We start from the raw sequence: 20,231 nt of genomic DNA, 5'->3' as shown, positions 1-20,231 counted from the left end.
TGCTTGCTTCCCTCTCATAATGATTCTTGTGATTACATGGGGAGCACTTACATAATCCAAATTAATCTCCCTGTCTCAACATTCTTAACTTAATCATGCCTGAAATTTCTCTTTTGCCATGTAAAATAATATCATCACAGATTCTGGGGAGTAGAATGTGGACATCTTTGAAGGCTCATAATTCCGTCTACCATACAGTCCTTAAGAAACACAATCTAATTATACACTCAAAACACCACAATAAGGTAAAATTTGCTGTCCTTATTTTACAGATGGACAACTGTAGGCACAAATCTAACAAATAACAGGCTTCATCTCTACTCTGTCTATCTGCAACCCTATCTTTCCTCCTGAAAATTCTGCTTATTCCAATCTTTCCTATTGGGAAATCACTTACCCTTAGTAACAAATATAATGAAACATTGCACATTCAACCTTCCCATTGGTTTTCAAGCGTGTATGTCAGGATGATAAAAATGAATGGCTGGCTGCACCTCCTGGATGGCTATTTCTTCCCGTGCTGGGAGGACAGTGTCCCTGAACTTAGCTGATGCTCCTCGTGACACACACGTGCAGCAGCAACTGTCAACACACGCGCTTTCAAAAGTTGACATTTGCTTTATTCAGTAGTAACTTCCTAGTGAATGCTCCTAATGACATCCTTTTAAAACCTCATCTTCTCCCTAGACCCTTCTCTGGCAAAACACTTTAAAGCTGCTGTTTCAGTGAAGTCCTCTAGAGTGTTGTTCAAAGAACAATTCCTGCCGAGCCCTCTGGTGGTGGCCACAGGGCAACACAGTCCTTGAAAAAAAAAAAAAAAAAAAAGAAAGAAAAACTTGTTCTGTGCTGCCTAGATTATATGCCATCTGATAGCACGTTTCGAGTTAACCCTTGGCCCCATTTGGCTACAACATTAAGTGGAACATAACTTATAAAAGACTTTGGAGGCTCGCGGGAAGCCTTAAAATTGTTCTCCTATGACTTCTCCCTGTCACATTAGTGCACAGGGATAATTAGATAAAGCAAGATCCAGGTTACACTAGGTTATTCCATTATTTCCTAAAATCAACGTTTCAATTAAACTCTAAAAATAATGCAAAGTGTGTGTATATTACAAATACACACAAATATTCAAATGCATACACATAATGTACATTTGACACATACACACGTACATATTTGTATACATACAAATACAGTATATATATTATGTATGCACAAGGATACATCAAGGGACGCATTCTGACTTGATACTGTTAACTTCAGTGGAGGTAAATCTAGTTGAGTCACCCTACTATTTTATCTCGGCTTAGGTAATCCCCTCTCTTGGAACATTTCTGAGCCCTTTCCTCAAGGCTACAGAACTGTCCTATATATAGCTCTATCATTGCACTTCCCTAACATTGCCTGCTTTAGTCAATCTGCCTGACTTAAATTATACTATAGGCAACATGAGGGGACAGACCATACATTATTCATCTGCATAATTCCTGAAACATGATAGAAGTTAAAAAATAATTGGCAGCCTTAAACAGGCATTCAGTCATACTCTAGTTACCTGAGGTCAAGGCCAGCTGTGAAGTGCACTGGATAATCCAATAAGGCATTTAGGCTTACTCAGTGACTTCAAACCTTTACTCGTGACAGGCCCATCACATGGCTATTCAGATTTCTATATTTCCATTTACTTGTATCCATCTGTAGTTCTCACTTTCCATTCTTCTTTCGCATTAGTTTATTATTGCTCATAGAAGTCTAGGACTGTTCAGGTCTGGGGCTAGAAATTAAGGAGGATACTAGAGAAAAAAATCAGTACAATATTAGGAAGTAATCCAGAAAATATGTTAAGTAAACAATTTTTTCCCTAGCCCCTGCGAGAAGATTTTAAAAAGGAAGAAAGCAAACAGAAAACAAAAGCAAAAAGCAAAATGAATGCAAAATGCTATAGAAGCCAGCAAGCAAAAACAAACCTAATTCTGTTTTCTTCCAATTTGGAGAAATTTCAACATAAGAACCATGCTGGCCAACTTAGGCTGCAAGCAGATCCCACTATGTAAGTTCACTGATTACTTGGTTCAACCCACTTGGGGCACCAGAATGTTGGCCACAATGTTAGTTTGGTTGATTAGTCAGGTAGCTTTCTTTAATAATACCTCAAGGGATTGTGACTTTTGGCAAGAATAGAGCTAATTCTAGCTTAATTGTCATACAAAATGTTCCCTAAAGCACAGTAGACACTGACCTTATGCTGCTTCCTATGACACACTTTTAGACATCCCTCCTGAGTGTAATAACACACCCTAGTGTTACTGTTTAAAAGCTTAAGACCACAATAGATGGTCCTGTCACCACTGTCATTTCACCTCTTCTGCAAAGAGAAAAACATATCAGGAGTATATCCTTCAGACCTCTGAACCCCTATTTTATTCTTTCTGAAACAACTTCCAGTAGCGATGCTTTGTCCTTCACAGAATGGAGATTCTTAGCACGAAGCAATTCAAACACTGTCTTTTCTTCTCCAAACCCTTCAGAGTTTCCTAATCCTAGTGTATTCTCTCTTCCCTCCAAGATGTCAAAGAATTCCATGTGTATTTCTCTACAAGTACAGCATTCATTTTTCCCTCTTCACAAGTTCCTTAAAAATAAGAACTATATTTTGTATACCTTTCCATTTGCTATAGCATTATTTAACAACTATATTCTATTGATCCCCTATTTGAACATTAAGGCTATGGTGGCCTCATTTGTTCGAAGAATTCTATGGTATATAATGTCTCCATGGTACAATGTACAGCATTTAATTGAAGCTATGATGCTTGATAAATGCAGTAGAAGCAAACTTTATTTTCAGCAGTAACTTCAAATTTTCAAAGAACCTCAGAGGGAGGATCAACAATTTGGAAAAATATTTTTGCTTTCTACTGGAGAAATGTATTATAATTCCTGAAGATGTGGCCTTACCCATGTTGTTTTCCAGTTTCTGACAAAATCCAGAATGCACTGGACACCTCTGGTTGTCACTGCTTTTCCAGGAAAGGGTTTTATCCAAAGGCTCTTCCTGATAGGGTATGGCTTAGGCAGCAAAGTGTTCTTCCAAAGAAGGAAGACATTCTTGCCTTTCCAGAGATAATTCTTTTACAACACATGCCAGAAATGCATTCCTACTGATTCATTGTCTCAGATATTCTGGTCTTTTACATCCTAAAAGAACCCATTGGGATGGAGAAAATTGTGATAAAGAGAAAAGCGTTAGATTTCAAAGAAACACTGGGTCAAAGCGCTGAAGAGTTAGTAGTCCTTCAGATCCTTTATGTACAAATTTAAATAAAAACAAAATATTAAGGCATAGAACAACTGTAAGGAAGTGTAATAAATTTCTACCCATCTGCTTACTTGCTGTAAACCTGTTGAAACTTTTAAAAATGCAAAATAGGAGATTATTTTTAATAATTCAACCCTATTTGAGAGGTATTATTCATATCTACCAGTTGGGTAACTGGCATTACTAATATAGACATGAAATGAAGATGACAATAATATTCATTTATGTCACAGTCTTATGAAGTCGGGTCTTGAACTAAATTTAAAACTGTGTTTGACCACCCTCTAAATATAAAATAAATCTAATTTCACCTCCTATTTCAGACATCTCTTCTCCGCTTTCAGATTATCCCACAAGATTTCTTAGCTGGGACTCCCTGCTCCCTTCTGTTCTTTGTTGCATTGGCATTCAGCATTTGGAATAATTTTTAGAAAGCCTACTGAGGGTCATATACTGTCATATAGATATTTTATATGCTACACAATTCTTAGAACAAATGAAGAAACTACAGCCTTGATATGTCTGAGTGCTGATTCTCATTCAGGATCTGTATGACATATTGTGCCTCTGATTTTCATCACTAAATATAGCCCATTATAATAGCTGAACAAGATAATGGCTTGTAGTGCAGGACCTGGGATATAACAGCCAGATTTCTAGCTCAGGCTCACATGCTGAACAATGATGTTCATTCCACTTCAGCAATAGAACAATTGGATTTTAGTCATGATCCTAAGTGCCAGCAAAATTCTAAGCAGCCTCCATTTCCAGACATATATTCCTAGAAAAGTCATATTTGTTTCCACTGCTAAGATATCTTTCTCATATTGTTTGCCTTTCTGGAGTGAGGAAAAAGATAAAATGAGGGGTGGGAGTTAAAAAATTCAGCATCCAGAAATGGTAGAGCTTTCTCCAAGTGTAAAGAGTACATTTGAGACTTATAACTCCATGAAGAATGCGTTTGAGGCTTATATACAGCACTTTATATAGATTCAGCTCAGAAATATTTAAACAGCACAAAGTTATGTAGCCAGGATGATATTAACATCCAGAGGTAAGAATTGTGTGCAGGTAAGCTATCCAACACCAATTACCAACGTTAATTCTGTTACTAATTAAGACACTGACTTGTTCCCGAACTGTGAAGCTTTTGAGTTTTCAAATGTATAGGACACATTTATATGAATTGTTATTTCTATGAGTTTTCCAATTTCATCCCAAAAATACCCTCTAAAAGCTATTACATTTTATTGCATTATTTATTAAGCAATTGAGCTCAATCTTTTTATGCCACATTTTATATTCTAAAGACATGTTATGTTGTCTTAAGCATCTTATACTTGATCCATTTTGTATGCACAGCTTATTATATTTATAGATTGACATTTACATATCTGATCAAGTACAAACCATTAGCACACTATGCAATATGATACCTTAGTTTAATTCAATTTCACTTTCAACTGGTTCTGACTTTAAATATTAATTTAGGTAAATGTGAGTGCACAATAGTGTAATTACTTCAAGCAAAAACATATTTCATCTATTTTTAGGACTATACAAATAAAATATGTGTCTACTTTCCAACTATAAAGAATGTAATGAAAGTTGTCATGCCCTCACCACTCCAAGAGGCTTCACTAAGAAACAGAACTTGATTATTTTAAACACAGTTTCATAGATACATTTGGTCACTTTCCAACCAATAAATTTACACAGTCAAGGCTTTCTCTGTGACTATTTATGGCAGAGGTTGAAAATTGCCTGAAAAAGTCATCTGGAGCTGGTATCTGGATATGCTTATTTTATCCCCCACACACAAAAAGGGATCAACATTTTAACTTTAAACAATTTTGCATAAAAGTCAAAATCAGAGATCTTGTACCACCTAGGCCATATTCTTAAAGGGCAGCAATTTCCTGGGCTTAGGTGGTAAATGTTTCACTCCCTTTAAATGGATGAGACAGAGGTGCAGCAGTTTGCCACAGCTACACTGTATTTCCTAATTTAATACTTGTACAATGAATATATGATATTTGGGAGGCATTTGTGTTTGTTATTCTTCATCTATAATGCCTTTATTATGGAAGAACACAAACGCAGTATATCTTTTTGAAGGGGGGACAGATTTACATAAGTACTAGTTGGGATCCTGTCTTGAAACTCTTACAACACTGTCATCAGTTATTTTTATGTTTATGAAATGAAAATCCCACATTTGTCTTTAGTATGCCTCACTGTTTCTAACCTCCCCTCCACCACCACCCCAGTCTTCATTGTTCCTTCTTTCTTCAGCTCGAGTTAAAGTAGAACATTGTGTATAAACAGAGTAGTATCATTCAGCAAATACTGAGTAAAACAGCTAACAGAGTTTAAGAAAAAAAGAGGGCATTTCTTTTCTAACTCTAGGAAACTGCAGTAAAATGTAAACAGAAAACAGGAGATACTTTACATCATGAAAATGTTGGATTTTCCTTAATTATTTTAGTGTGCTATTCCCCAGCTCATTACATATTAATGTAATTTGAGACAATCTTGTTCAAGCTGTTTTCAATAATAGCTATGAGGCTCTAAGTAAGGCATAGAGCCTTCGTGAGCTTCATTTGTCTTTTCTGTTAAAGAAATATCTAGTATAGATTTTAAGAGCACAGAGTGAAGTGTCAGACTGCCTGGGTTTGAAGACTGACCGTGGCTTTCGTTTTGAGACCTAGTGCAAGGCACCTAAAGCCTCTGGGCCTTGGCATCTGCATCTATCCAATGGAGATGATCACAGTAGCATCTCACTCCTAGGGTTAATTTGCAGATTAAATGAGCTAATATTGCAAAGCAAAAACAGTGGCTGGCATATAGTAAGTATTATATTAGAGTTTGTTAACACTAAATAAAACTGTCAATGTAGCCTAGATTATGTCTAACCAAATCATCAGCTTTCAAATTCCATCTACTTTGATTTCATATCTGTCACTTGATAATAATACATTAATTAAAATACCTCTTTAAATATGTGATATTAAAGAAGTTACCACTATTAATAATGCCGATTTTAATTTTTTAAATGATCATAACCAAGTATTATTTAGGCAAGCCTGTACACAATACTTCTAATTGTGAAAAATAAAGAGAAACTTAAATATGGAAATTTGCTACTCAAAATAGCATGAGTTACTTACAATGGAGTAAAGCTTCAGCTCTATTTTAAAACACAAACAACTTAACATCTGTATGTCACTTCCCACATGACAAATGTAAGTTAAGATGTTGAGAGTTTTATTGTAATCTTATACTGAGAATTTACATTGATGCTCAGGAAGCAAAATCTCTTATTGGATAACTGTCCTGACTTTTTTTCAAACCTAATTCTACTATCCACTTTTCTTTATCTATGCTTAGAAAAGTTAATAATTATGTTGTGGGTTTCTCAACTTTAAAAAGACTCTGACTTCTTTAAAATAATTCTGACATTATTTGTACTTACTATGGTTTTAATATCCTTACATATAAAAAAAATCATTCCAGAGAGTTTTAATTTGCTGTTTAATTCAAGGGTGATGATATGTCCAAAAATATTGAAATGGCTTACTAAAACTAGTAACCTAATTCCATATGGAAATGTAATTTGAAACCAGTATGGTTCTGTGCTAGAATGTTTCAAGTTTTTCCTGTTTCAAATAAAAATCTATTTTAAACTATACTCCATGAGTCATTGAGTATAATTGCCAAATAAGATTTAATTCAGAAAGAATAAATATTTCTATGAATGCTTACAATAATGGAGCAGGAAGGAAATATATAGTACAACCAGTCTGATGCCATTGTTAAAAGGGGAAATCATTTAAAACCAGACAGGTTAAGTGGTCAAAAGTTTATCCAACAAGACAGCATAACAGTCCAAACTGGAAACGTGTCATCCTACTTACTATCCATTTTGTCATGAATGGTCTTCCACTTGAGCTGGAATATTAAACAAGCCTCTAATAAAGAAAAGTGAATGAAATTTGCACACTAAATGCATTGTTTTTGTCATTGCTTCTATAAAACACTGGAACTTATTAATATTGTTGACCACCAGCTAGAAAAAAGGCTAATAAAAATTTTATTGTCAAGTTATATTATTAGTTCACAGGTTCAAAGTGTTTGCTGCAGGTATTTTTTTTTTTTTTTTTTTTTTTTTTTTTTTTTTGAGACAGAGTCTTGCTCTGTCGCCCAGGCTGGGGTGCAGTGGCCGGATCTCAGCTCACTGCAAGCTCCGCCTCCCGGGTTTAGACCATTCTCCTGCCTCAGCCTCCCGAGTAGCTGGGACTACAGGCGCCCGCCACCTCGCCCGGCTAGTTTTTTGTATTTTTTAGTAGAGACAGGGTTTCACCGTGTTAGCCAGGATGGTCTCGATCTCCTGACCTCGTGATCCGCCCGTCTCGGCCTCCCAAAGTGCTGGGATTACAGGCTTGAGCCACCACGCCCGGCCCAACTGCAGGTATTTTTTAACACTAAATATTTTATACTCATATATCATAAAATAAATTTCAAATTTTAGAATGGTAGGCATGCTGTACTCTGTCAAAAGAGTAAAAAAAATTGCTGTTGTCTAAATACAGAAATTATTATTACATCTGCTATCATGTCTCAGGATTTTTGAATCAATTATACATCCATAAACACAAATACATACATACATGAGCACAATTCAGTGTTTAAATGACATATGTGCCCTACAGAAATTAGGTGCAATGTGAAGGAAACATAGGTATTTAGGTATTGTATATGATTAATAAACTTTGATGTATAATAATTTAATACAAAATTTTAAAATACAGAAAACTAAAGAATTTTAAATGAACTCATATGCTAGCTACCTGCTGATAGACACTGCAAATTTTGTGTTTTGTTTTGTTTTTCTAGACTCCTTACTACCCATTTGTGTTCCTGGGTACATCTTTTGTATTTTGTGCTAAAGGAAGATAATTTAGTAAAATCTGAATACATAATAGTTGTTTTCTTTTGTTCAAGGATAGTGAATGTACTTTAAGACATAAAATATTTTATAAAGGCTGAATATGTTTTTTCACAACTAATAGGTTTATTAATAATAATTTATGTCTCTTCTTCATTTAACCATTTTTGTTAAATATTTGTAATACTCTACCTTAAAAAATAATGGGATGTATTTCTATAAATTTACCTCCAAATACAACTGGCTAAATTTACTTAATTTTAATACAGGAACATTCTTTTTTTAAATTTTTAAGTATTTTCTTGTTACAGTTTTTAATCTAATAATTCACTAACCAGACATCTGCAGGAAAATTATCTTACTGGCCTTGGACTGACCCATTTCTGTCTCATTTCCTGCTTGTAACTCTCAAGAATAATTGTAAAACACGCTGAGAATGCAATATTTTAAGATGGTGGAGGACTGGTTGGATGCCCCCTAGAAACAGGATGTCATTAATATCTTTAGTTCAGCAAGCTACTTGCCCTAGGAAATAAAAGCTAGGGTGGGCTGCTTTCTGGTGTCCCTCAGCTGTGGTGCAAATGAGGCATGCACAGATGAGACTCCATTTTCCCCAGAATGCTTTTTACAGCCTTGGGGGACAAGCTCACAATGAATCTTAGGTTTCTGTTGTCCCTTATGGTGTGTTTGTAACTAATAAATCAATTTCATGTAGCTTGTGAGTGTGAGTGTTCTGTTTTGCTGAACATGTTGGTAATCAGTGCAAAATGAACCTGCTTCACAAAATTGGGAGACTAATTTTTATTTATGTATCCAAAAAATAGTTTTGTGTCCATGGCATTTGTGTATTTATTCTTACACTGGTATAAAGAACTAGTGGAGACTGGGTAATTTAAAAGAGAAGAGGTTCACTTGATTCAGAGTTCCACAGGCTGTACAGGAGGCATAGCTGTGGAGGCCTCAGGAAATTTACAATCATGGCAGAAGGCAAAGGGGAAGCAGGCATATCTTCACATGGCCAGCAAGAGAGAGAGATTCCATGAAGGGCAATGGGGTGCTACACGCTGTCAAACAACCAGATCTCATGAGAACTCTATCATGAGACACCACTAGGGGGATGAGACTGAGCCATTAGATATCACCCCCATGATTCATTCACCTCCTACTAGGCCCCACTTTCAACCCTGGGATCACAATTAAACATGAGATTTGGGTGGAGATACAGTCAAATCATATGAATGTGAGAATCATCCTCTTAGAAGGTAAGGCCAAAAGCAATGAACTAATACCACCAAAGCAACAATAAAACCCTACCCTAACAGAATTTACTTTCTGATAGGTAAATATATATGATAAATAATTTGATAAGTTAAACTATAATATGATGGAAAGAAGTGGTGAGTGCTATGAATAAAAAAAAAAAGCAGCATAAAATGATAAAAACTATTAGGAAGCATGTTTTAGATAGGGTAATTTCTAAAACCTTTTATAATGAGGTAACACCTGAGCAAAGACCAAAATAAACTAAAGGAATCAGCAATGTGTTTACCGTGAATCCTACAGTGGCATAGAGTGCAATGCTGCCAATAACCACATGAATGGGGAAGCAGATCCTTTTTTAATCTAGAATTCAGAAGAAATCCTGGCCCGAGCTGACACTTTAATTGCCACTTTGTGAAATTCAAATCAAAAGACTAAAGTAAGACTTTTTCAGATTCTTGACTCACAGAAAGAATGACATAAGAAATGGATGCTGTTTTATACTACTATATTTGTGGTGATTTGTTACACAGCAATTTAAAACTAATACACATTTTGGTACTTGGAAGGTCCTGCTGTAACAAATATCTAAAATCGTGATGGTGGCATTAGAATTGGGCAAGGGGAAAATTCTGGAAAACTTTTGAGGAGTTTTCTAAGTTGCCTTGAACATGTTAGTGGAAGTATGGACTTTAGGATGCTTGAGGTTCAAAAATCAATTGAGGAATCCTTGTAATACAGTGACAGAAAGCTTACCAAAATTGCCTCTTGCAGTTATGTGAATAGAAAAATGTGTTAAGATGAACTTATTGCCGGGCGCGGTGGCTCAAGCTTGTAATCCCAGCACTTTGGGAGGCCGAGATGGGCAGATCACAAGGTCATGAGATCGAGACCATCCTGGTGAACACAGTGAAACCCCGTCTCTACTAAAAAAATACAAAAAACTAGCCGGGCGAGGTGGTGGGCTCCTGTAGTTCCAGCTACTCGGGAGGCTGAGGCAGGAGAATGGCGTAAACCCGGGAGGCAGAGCTTGCAGTGAGCTGAGATCCGGCCACTGCACTCCAGCCTGGGCAATAGAGCAAGACTCTGTCTCAACAACAACAACAACAACAACAAAAAAGATGAACTTATTTATCTAGCTAAGGAGATTTTCAAGCAAAGTGTGGATGGTACCAACTGATTTCATTTTTCTTGCTAGATATAGTAAAATATGAAAGGAGAGAGATAATCTGAGCGAATAACTTTAAAAAGAAGTTTAAAAAGCCATATCTTGATGTTTTTGAAAATACAAATTATTTTCAGAAGGCAATGAAAGCTAAAGTGCAGAAATGTCTTCCAAAAGTATGGCATGGAGCAGACCTAAGGGTGCAACTATAAAATATTTTACCATGACCTCAGAAAGATCAAAAGGTCAGAATATTTAGTCACACAAATGATCTATAAATAAATTGATAACATAACTAACAAGCTTCTCTTAGTCTCTCAATCAGCCTCAAGATTGAAAGCCTTGTCCTTCAGCAATTTGAACAAGTAGGGAGAGATTATCTCAAAATTAACTGTTGCTGCGACTTTTGCCTAATGAATTAAACTTCATTGAAATCTACAAGAGATCCATAAGGTCTTTGAGAAAATGATTTCAGAAGGTTGGACTGAATGATACAGAAAAAGTACAAAATAAAAGGAGGCTGTGGAGTCCCCAAAATTCTACTGGCAGAAAGCACACTGATCACCTGCTCAGATGGAAACAAAAGCTGACTTTTTTTTTTTTTTTTTGAGAGAGTCTGGCTCTGTCTCCCAGGCTGGAGTGCAGTGGCACAATCTTGGCTCACTGCAAGCTGCACCTCCCGGGTTCACACCATTCTCCTGCCTCAACCTCCTGAGTAGCTGGTACTACAGTGACCACCACCACGCCAGGCTAATTTTTTTGTATTTTTAGTAGAGACAGGGTTTCACCATGTTAGCCAGGATGGTCTTGATCTCCTGACCTTGTGATCCGCCATTCGAGGCCTCCCAAAGTGCTGGGATTACAGGAGTGAGCCACCACGCTCGGCGGGCATGCTCACTTTTATAAAAGGAAAGATGACTCAGAAGCTAGAACCAAGAGAACAGAAGGTGGAGTGGAGAGCCATAGAGAATTTTTCTTAAGCCTGGGGCTCTAATAAGGAATTTTCAACCTTATTTTAAATGGATTTCAGATCTGTTATTAAATAGGGGCTTATTTTTGCTTCCTATTTCTCAATTATTAAACTAGATGGTTTTTAACTCATATCCTATGCCTTCCCTGCCATTACATAGTGGTGAGGCTCTTCATATGTCTGAAAATAAAAAGAATTTTTGTCCCAGGAACTGTACTTGAGTAGTTACACTCAGGAACATTATCTGTGCCAGAAACTGATTTAAATGATGAGATTTTTGGACTTTGATCTGATACATACCCGGATGAGATTTGCGGGAACCGTAGGAGAGAATGGATGTGACTTGCATGTGGGAGTAACATGGATAAATCTGTGTCATGAAACATGATTCAGTCTGGGCTCTTGCCCATGCATTTCTCCCATTCCTGCTCCCTACAGTAGTTAGAAAACCACTGGACTGGATTATTTTCAACTTTTTTTATCTCTTAAGTTTACCCATTTTTCAGAGAGGCCCACAGGTATTCAAATTAAATAGCTTTATTTATAAAAGTAGTGAGAACATGGCTTGTGTTCTTATCAGAAATACTGGATTTGAGTCCTAACTGCAGCATCAACATTGCTAAAGTCTTGAAATTCTCAAAGCCCAGGTGTTGTTTAAACACATGAAGACAGAATTCATGTAGAGTGCTTAGCTCAAAGAAAGGCTGGTGTGTAGTAAATCCATGCTACTTGTTTGGTATTATTATTGTCATCATTGTTACATGATGAGTTTCACAGACTTCTTATTCTGGAAATAGAGGAGAAACATCATTGTTGTGTGAAAAATAAACACAAGATATCATAAATATTAAGCCAGACTATTCAGAAATCAGAAAACATGATCTCATTATAATGATTCCTGTCAATGAAAAGCCTTTCTCCTTAAGTGACACATTAGCCTGAAGAATCTAATACTTTACTACGTAAATAGAGATAGTGGTCAAGAAGTTAACTTGTTCATGGGTACTTTCATTCTTCTCTATTTATTATTTTTCCAACTTTCATGGCACTATACCAAATTTTCCTTTTCCTTTGAGTCCTTTCCTGGCCACTGTAGCAAGAATTGTTCCAAATTAACTCTGAACCTATTGCCTGTTTTCTCTCTCGCAGGTCATTTATTACTTGCTATCAAATAATTGAGTCATCATGCTGATTTATTTTATCCTAATACCAATGAACTTGTTGGAACAAGGGTCTATTTGTGTTCATCTTTATCTTACTATTCTCTGTACTTAGCACAGGATTTTGCAAAAGATAGGTACACAGATGTTCATCACATTGTTTTAAATACTGCCACAATGGCACAGGCTTCTGAATTTTCTGTGTGTTGTTGCAGATTATTTTTTTTTAAATAATCACAGTATGTCATTTCTATCCTCTACTTTCTACTCTTTACATCAAATGATACAGCAGCAGTGAAAAGTCTGATTTAACCTCTCTGAAATTCCCTTGCAACATTGGTAAACCGATATGATGTCATATTTTACAATAAGAAAAGCCGAAATCAAAAGGTTTATTTAGGTTCCTTGCAAGTCTTATATTTGATATGTGAGGCCTTTCTGAACTTTACCTAAACTTTTTGTCTCCTGAAATAGAAAGTTACTTCTTTGCATTGTTCACAAGGTAATTATAAAGATTTATAAAAACCACAAGTGAACATCTTACATCCTTACCAGGATTTCCAGAAGGCTTTGTTGCAGAGGGATGTATTTACCCCTCGTCACCCCCTGCAAAAAAACAAAAAAAAGTATTTGCTAGAAATAACAAAGTAAACTTATAGGACTGGACATAAAAGATAAACCCAGCATACTCTCAGTTTAATTTGAAAGGGAAAATAAGGGCTTAAAATAACTAAGATGAGGATCCAAAGAGGGAAAAAACAGATATCATGCATATAATCAATCTTTATCAAGCCTAAATCACAACCAGGAGGAGTACGTGAAAAATCAGTGCACCTTTCTAAATACAGATCTCAAAACTATTTTTAAGGATATATGCAGCACATGAGACACCACACACAGCTTTTAACTCACTCTTTAATTTTTATGTGATGGTCTTTGATTTGGTTAAATGAATGAGACTTAGGTGATTTTGGCTGGTGAAAAATTTTGCAATTTTACAATGAAGAGGAATATGAGTCAGGGGAATTTAGAGGAATTCATTACTTACCAGTGTTTTAACATTACTACTCTTAGGTTTACATTTCCCATTCCCCTGCTAGCATCAGCCAGAGAACATTCTCTGCTTTTAAAAATAATTTGTTTAATTGTGTTAAGAATGGTGAAGATGAGATCTACTCGCTGAATATTTTCAAGTGTACGATACAGTATTATGAACTGTAGAGATAATGCATTACGGCAGATCTCTAGAATTTATCAATCTCACAAAAACTGTAATTTTATACCCACTGATCAGCATTAATCCGACTACGTCAGGCCCACCTAGATGATTTTCCTATCTTAAGTTCAATGATATTACACAATATAATCACAGGAATCAATTTCCATTGTATTTACTAGTGCCAGACACATTCCAAAGGGAGGGGCTTACTCAAGACTGAGGCTATTGCTGAATATTCTTAGAATTCTGCCTGACATGCAGAAAACAGTTCAACCACTGCCCAGATTCATAAGCTTTCATTAAGTCCAAAAAGGAGGCCACTTATTATTTATATATTTATATATATATATATGTGTGTGTGTGTATATATATATATAGACTGTTACAATGCATAGAGAACCTGATACTGATAACAATAGTAAAACTTTATACAGATTTTTTTTCCATAAATGTTTTTAAAAAAAGAAAACTTAGGTAACTTTTATTATACCAATTTTCCCGAGGTAGAAACGGAGCATGAAGAATTTTAAGTAAACGCTTTTCAGTTTCTACCAGAGGGAAATTCAAAGAAAAATCTGATTCTAAACGCATTACATTTTACTCTACACAGAATTATTTATTGTTACCCAGATTATCAAATGTGATTGATTTTCACTGTCAACCATAGAGTGATTATATACTAATGTCTTATGGTTTGATAGAATTACGTGAGTTACAAATAATACAAATATTAAAATTGAGATATGGTAAAGTTTATGTGAGTAATGCTTACTTACGTCTTTGAAGCAATAATGGTTTTGAGTATTGAAGATGAGAAGACAGGGTGTAGAGTGATTATATACTAATGTCTTATGGTTTGATAGAATTACGTGAGTTACAAATAATACAAATATTAAAATTGAGATATGGTAAAGTTTATGTGAGTAATGCTTACTTACGTCTTTGAAGCAATAATGGTTTTGAGTATTGAAGATGAGAAGACAGGGTGAGGACTCTGGATTCTGAGCACTTCTCATCTTCAGGTGAACTGTGTCACTTTAGGAGGCTTTGCAACTGCTTGTGTTGTGGAGTTTAGGCTTTCTGCTTTGCTAAACATCTGGAAGCTGATTTTGACCTATTTAGATTTCCAGGTATATTTCCTTGGTGTTATATGTCAGGAGTTGCATTAAGTAGAAAAAAAATACCACTCCTTACACTCCCTCAATCTACTCAACTCCCAGGCTATTTAATTTCTAAAAAAATGTGCTGGTTTCTTTTATTTTCTTTCTTTCCCTCCCTCCCTCCCTCCCTCCCTCCCTCCCTTCCTCCCTCCCTCCCTCCCTCCCTCCCTTCCTTCTCTCTCTTTCTTTCTTTCTTTCTTTCTTTCTTTCTTTCTTTCTTTCTTTCTTTCTTTCTTTCTTTCTTTCTTTCTTTCTTTCTTTCTTTCTTTCTTTCTTTCTTTCTTTCTTTTTGTCAGGTGACTGTTATAATGTAGCTTCATTACTAGAGAACTAAGTAAATGAAGTATCATTATATGCAGATCCACAGGGACATTGAAATAGTTTAAGACAACATAACTCCTGCTTCAGGATATTTTTTTAAACAGAAATCTTACCTCTGGTATTTTTCTGCCAAGGTAAAGAAATCGACAACTTTAGTAACTAGTTGGCCTTAATATATTGCCTGCAGAAACGTGTACAAAGAATCTCAATGATTGTTCCTGGGAGAACTATGCTTGAATAAGATTTACACGTAAATAGTTCATTCAATGTTGATTTTTGTGTGTTAGTCTTCTGAGGAAAGAAAAGCGCTTTATACTCCATGAACTTCAGCCTTGGTGGCCTTGGAATGTCCTACAGAAGACATCTTTGTTCTATAGATTATTTAGCACAGAGTCTGATTATATAGCACACTTTTCTAAGAGTGCATGTGTCAAAATGAAGAACCACAGAGGAATTATTGAACATTGTATTTTCAGATGGAAAGCTAATCATATCTAAGAACAATAGGGGCAGCACACAACAGTTATTTTAAAAATATGAAAATAATATATATATTTATACATACATGATAGATGAAAGAGAGAAAAAAGGGGGGAGAGAAAAAGAAAAAAACAGCAAGAAAACAGAGTTACTAACTTTTTCTATTACAACTTTTCAAATTCTTAGATTTAGCAAGGTAGAAAATTTAGAGATTTTTCCTCCAATTTTAACATCTGGATAAGACAACGAAAATATACAGATGGATTTAGTAGAGTACTTATTCCAACTATAAATCAGAGCATGTACGCTTTGCTTATATAAGCACCACATTTTAATCCACAGTTTTCAAGTTAATATATAAAATTTTAAAACAATAGCAGTTATGATTGGTGTCTTAGACCTGATAAGGACAAATAATTTTTATTACTCAAGAAATACAAGAGGATTTCTGACCTTTATATTTTCAAAGAAGAATAAGTTGGGTACTTATTGAAACAGAGTAAGTTAAAAGTTATCACAAGAGTCTTACTTTATTCACTTTCATTAATACATATAGAACATTTCAGATAAAACATTATTATAATTATCATTCTGATTAATTATATTTTTAGCAGCAAGATATCATCTAAGGTTTATTAGAAAATGGTGATAATATCTCAGCAGATTTGACTCTAAAGTTGGCAATTTTGATAAATCTAGTTTAATTCTTAATCCAGCCAAAATGCTGGTATATCAAACCAAGTTTTCTTAAAGCATATTAAAAAAACTTTAAAATAGCACAACAACATTGGATTTAATTTAAAATGATGATTCATGTCTACTGACTTTAGCATAAGTGAAAATACATCATATTAATTCTGGAACTTTAGTAAGACATTAATTTTTACTTTAGTAGATAGATATATATATATATTTCTCAGCTTATTACAGTCAAACAAATCATTTCCTCCTGCTTTGATATTGAATCATTAATTACTTCACTTGGTATCTGTCAAATGATATGTAACATTAAGTTTATTTTTCCCAGTTAGTTTGAGCACCATGTAAATGAGACCAATGAAAGGAGTTTGATACTCATTTGGCTTTGTTTATGGTTGAATACAAACAGAAATGTCCTCTCTGATAAATGATTGCTTTGAAAATTATAGTTAAATAAGTTCTCTTATATTTAAAACATGCACAATAGTATATATTTTCTGTTTTATGAAACATGTGGTACAAGCCTTATAACAAAATATTTTTTTATCTTAAACTGTAAGAGGACTGTGTTGAAGAAATTATAAGTTCTTCATCAGCGAAAAGCCAGTAGATTAGTAGACAGATATTACTGTTGGTTATAAATTTACTCCTAGGTAGACATGTGACTTTACAGTTATTTATTTATTTATTTCTGGAAATCAGTTTCTCACTTAGAAAATTAGGCAAACTAACTGGGCTCTCAAAGGATCCCAATATCTCTTAAAATAGGCAAGAGTAAGGTCATGTTGGTTTAATGTGGAAAGAAATCAAAATATTCTTGGTATTTTTTTAAGCTTACACAAATGTTTCTGATGATCCAGGCCACTTTCTAACCCTAAAAGGTTACTATTCACGCTGCTACGTGGCAGCTGGCCATGCAACTTTCGTCATCGTGTCATCTGGAACATGAGACTTTCTCGAATGATGTAGCAGAGAAAGAAAATGCTGGTGGGTTTTGCCTAAGGAAGGATGTTCTTGGGATGGAAGTGATACACAAACTTTTCCCCATTAATTTCTTTGGTCACAGTAGGTCACACAATCCTGCTGACTTAAGAAAGCTTGTAGAAGAAAGGTGAAGAATTCTGAAAGTCTTTGTGGGCACTAATTATATCTAACATATTCCCTTGTATCTCTAACTTGTATCTGAGTCCCTTATGTGTATGTAACTTGTATCTGATTCCCTTATGTGATTCCCTGATGCCTTGACATTTTCCAGGGAAAAAGTACAGAACTGTGAAAATTTTACCAGTAATAAAAACTTAAGACTTTCGGCATTTTCTCAAGGTATATTCACAAAGACACCCACTCTTGAAATTAGGTATGGCAGACATCATTCTTATCTCACAATTGAGCAAATTGAGGCACAATGTACTAAGGAGAAATCATAAAATTACAGCTCTAAAGTACACCCATCTCCTCAAAGGTAAAGCTTAGAATCTAATCTGAATCCTAGTGAAGCCCTCTTATTCATAAGATGATGTTCTATATGATTGTAACTAACTGGACCATCCTAGGAAGAAGTCATTGTTAAGGAAAATCAGCTTGAGATCAGTACAACTATTTGAATGAAAATGCATAGTTTTATTTATTTTTAATAAGAATATGAATTTTCCAAAGTGGAAGGTATTCTTCATTTTCTGTTAGCTTCTTGCACAAAATTGAAGATAGGACAAGACATTGTTACTCAGCTGTCCTCACTGTGCTCCGCTCACGTGCCCACAGACAAAATCTATTTCTCCTGGGGTGTATTTAAATAAACCTGCACAACAATTTGTGATACTGTGCTAAGTTCCCTTAAAAAACTGTAACTTATAAAATATTTGAACAAGCAGGTCTTCAGAAATTATTTGGCCTAAAACCCTTATTTGCAGATGAGATACCTGAGACTCAAAGAGATCAATTTGGTTTTCTACTGCTACAATACCTGTCAATATTCACATTGTAACATAGATCAACCCTAAACCTAAGCCTTACTCCAATAAAATATCTGCAAAATTGAAGAAGGCATAAGAGATCATTTGGTGAGTTGGTCTTAGAATGTTTCCAATAATAAAATTCATATGGATTGATTTTTAAAGTTAGTTCTTTGCAACTAGTCTTCTCCCATTCCTATCCATGTTCCCTTTATTTTCCCCAGTTACCATAAAATAACAAACATAATCAAATAGCTCCCTTTCTGGAAGATCAGTAAGTTTCTGCTTAGCAGAGCGTAACTTTTGCAGGGTGGTCTATTGAACTTTGCAGTCTGGCTACCACTTGCTTCTCCAGGTTCATCAGCGATCTTTACAGCCCATGTCACAATCACACAGAATTCATTAATCTCTGCACATATGATGATATTTCACAACTCTTTGCCTTTGTTATTGCTACTGGGTATTCCCTGCTTCCCAGTACATCCAGGTCCTATCATTAGCCATCCCTCATCTCAAACGATGCCTGTCAGTGACAACTCTCTCATCCCCTTAGGGGTAAATCTGTGCTCCTACAGTACATTGTTCATATCACTCTTGAAGTTTTGCCAAACTCTTCTGCAATTTTCTTCTGTTTCACCCAGTAGACCCCTTAAGGGCAGGAAGCTCATTTGAAACCTCTCCTTTCCCAGTGATATCAGAGTGTGCAGCACCTAATAGCTACCTAATACATTTTGTAGAAGGGTGGAACCATTCGCGAATTAAAACTTCTAACACTTTACAAATCACAAAACACTTTTCATATTATGTCAACCCCTCACCACAGGGTGCCCATGTATTTATAATTCATATACAGAGTTGGCTCTGTGTGTGTGTGTGTGTGTGTGTCTGTGTGTGTTTGTGGCCAGTGGCCAGTATTTCAGGGGGTGAGGAGTAGCAAGTTGGGATTTTAGTTTATAAGGAGTACCAGAACAGAAGAAAACAACTGGTAATTGGAGAATGAGTACTTTTATTAACATCTAACCTATTCTTTTGACACATCTGTGCCTTTTACTGACTTATCCAGTTGTGATCTTCTCACCTTCTGAATGCCATGACCACAGACACACAGCACTAATCTAAACTAGCAGCTAGACACCATTTTCTCAAGCTGTAGAAAATGAGGATTTCAAGTCTGCACACCAATTTCCCTTTGTAAGGTGTTTCAGTCCTTATGTTCACTGACCTTATTTCCACTGTGTTAGTTTATATTGCTCTCCGCTTGAGGAGTTTAATGAGTGCATCAATTCCACTGGCTGTTCTGATTACAATATCCTTGCATATATGCACCTTTTTGGGATAAAAAAGATTACCATGGGCCTTAAAAAAAAGGAGTTTGAGGTCTTCTATTTGGATTTTATAGTTTTTCTTCAATTATTAGTTTCTCAACCCAAATTATAATATTTGGGACAAATATGCTGGTATGTCAAGAATAAATTCATGAATTCTATGTCAGCCCAGCTAGAAATGGAAAGAACATGAGATTTCAAGTGAAGCAACCTGTTCCACCTCCACTACTTACATTTTGTTTGACGTTGG

The 20,231-nt window shown here is 35.4% G+C and overlaps 1 long non-coding RNA gene across 2 annotated transcripts in view; it reads right to left on the bottom strand.

The window, feature by feature from the left end:
- The window catches only part of LOC105487774 (uncharacterized), a 229,347-nt gene extending 226,036 nt beyond the window's left edge, over positions 1-3,311 (bottom strand). Inside the window, exons 1-3 of one of the 2 annotated variants that reach the window (XR_011621385.1) lie at positions 2,962-3,311; positions 2,243-2,368; positions 1,559-1,796 (exon numbers count right to left, since the gene is read on the bottom strand). This is a non-coding gene — a long non-coding RNA (uncharacterized lncRNA). The remainder of the gene's footprint in view (positions 1-1,558; positions 1,797-2,242; positions 2,369-2,961) is intronic. The other variant, XR_011621384.1, reaches the window with a different exon arrangement.
- Positions 3,312-20,231: the final 16,920 nt, after the last annotated feature.

The sequence above is a fragment of the Macaca nemestrina genome, chromosome 3 (genome assembly GCF_043159975.1).
Source record: "Macaca nemestrina isolate mMacNem1 chromosome 3, mMacNem.hap1, whole genome shotgun sequence".
Lineage (NCBI taxonomy): Eukaryota > Metazoa > Chordata > Mammalia > Primates > Cercopithecidae > Macaca > Macaca nemestrina.
Note: the sequence above shows the minus strand (reverse complement) of the source record. Positions and strands in the feature narration are given on the sequence as shown.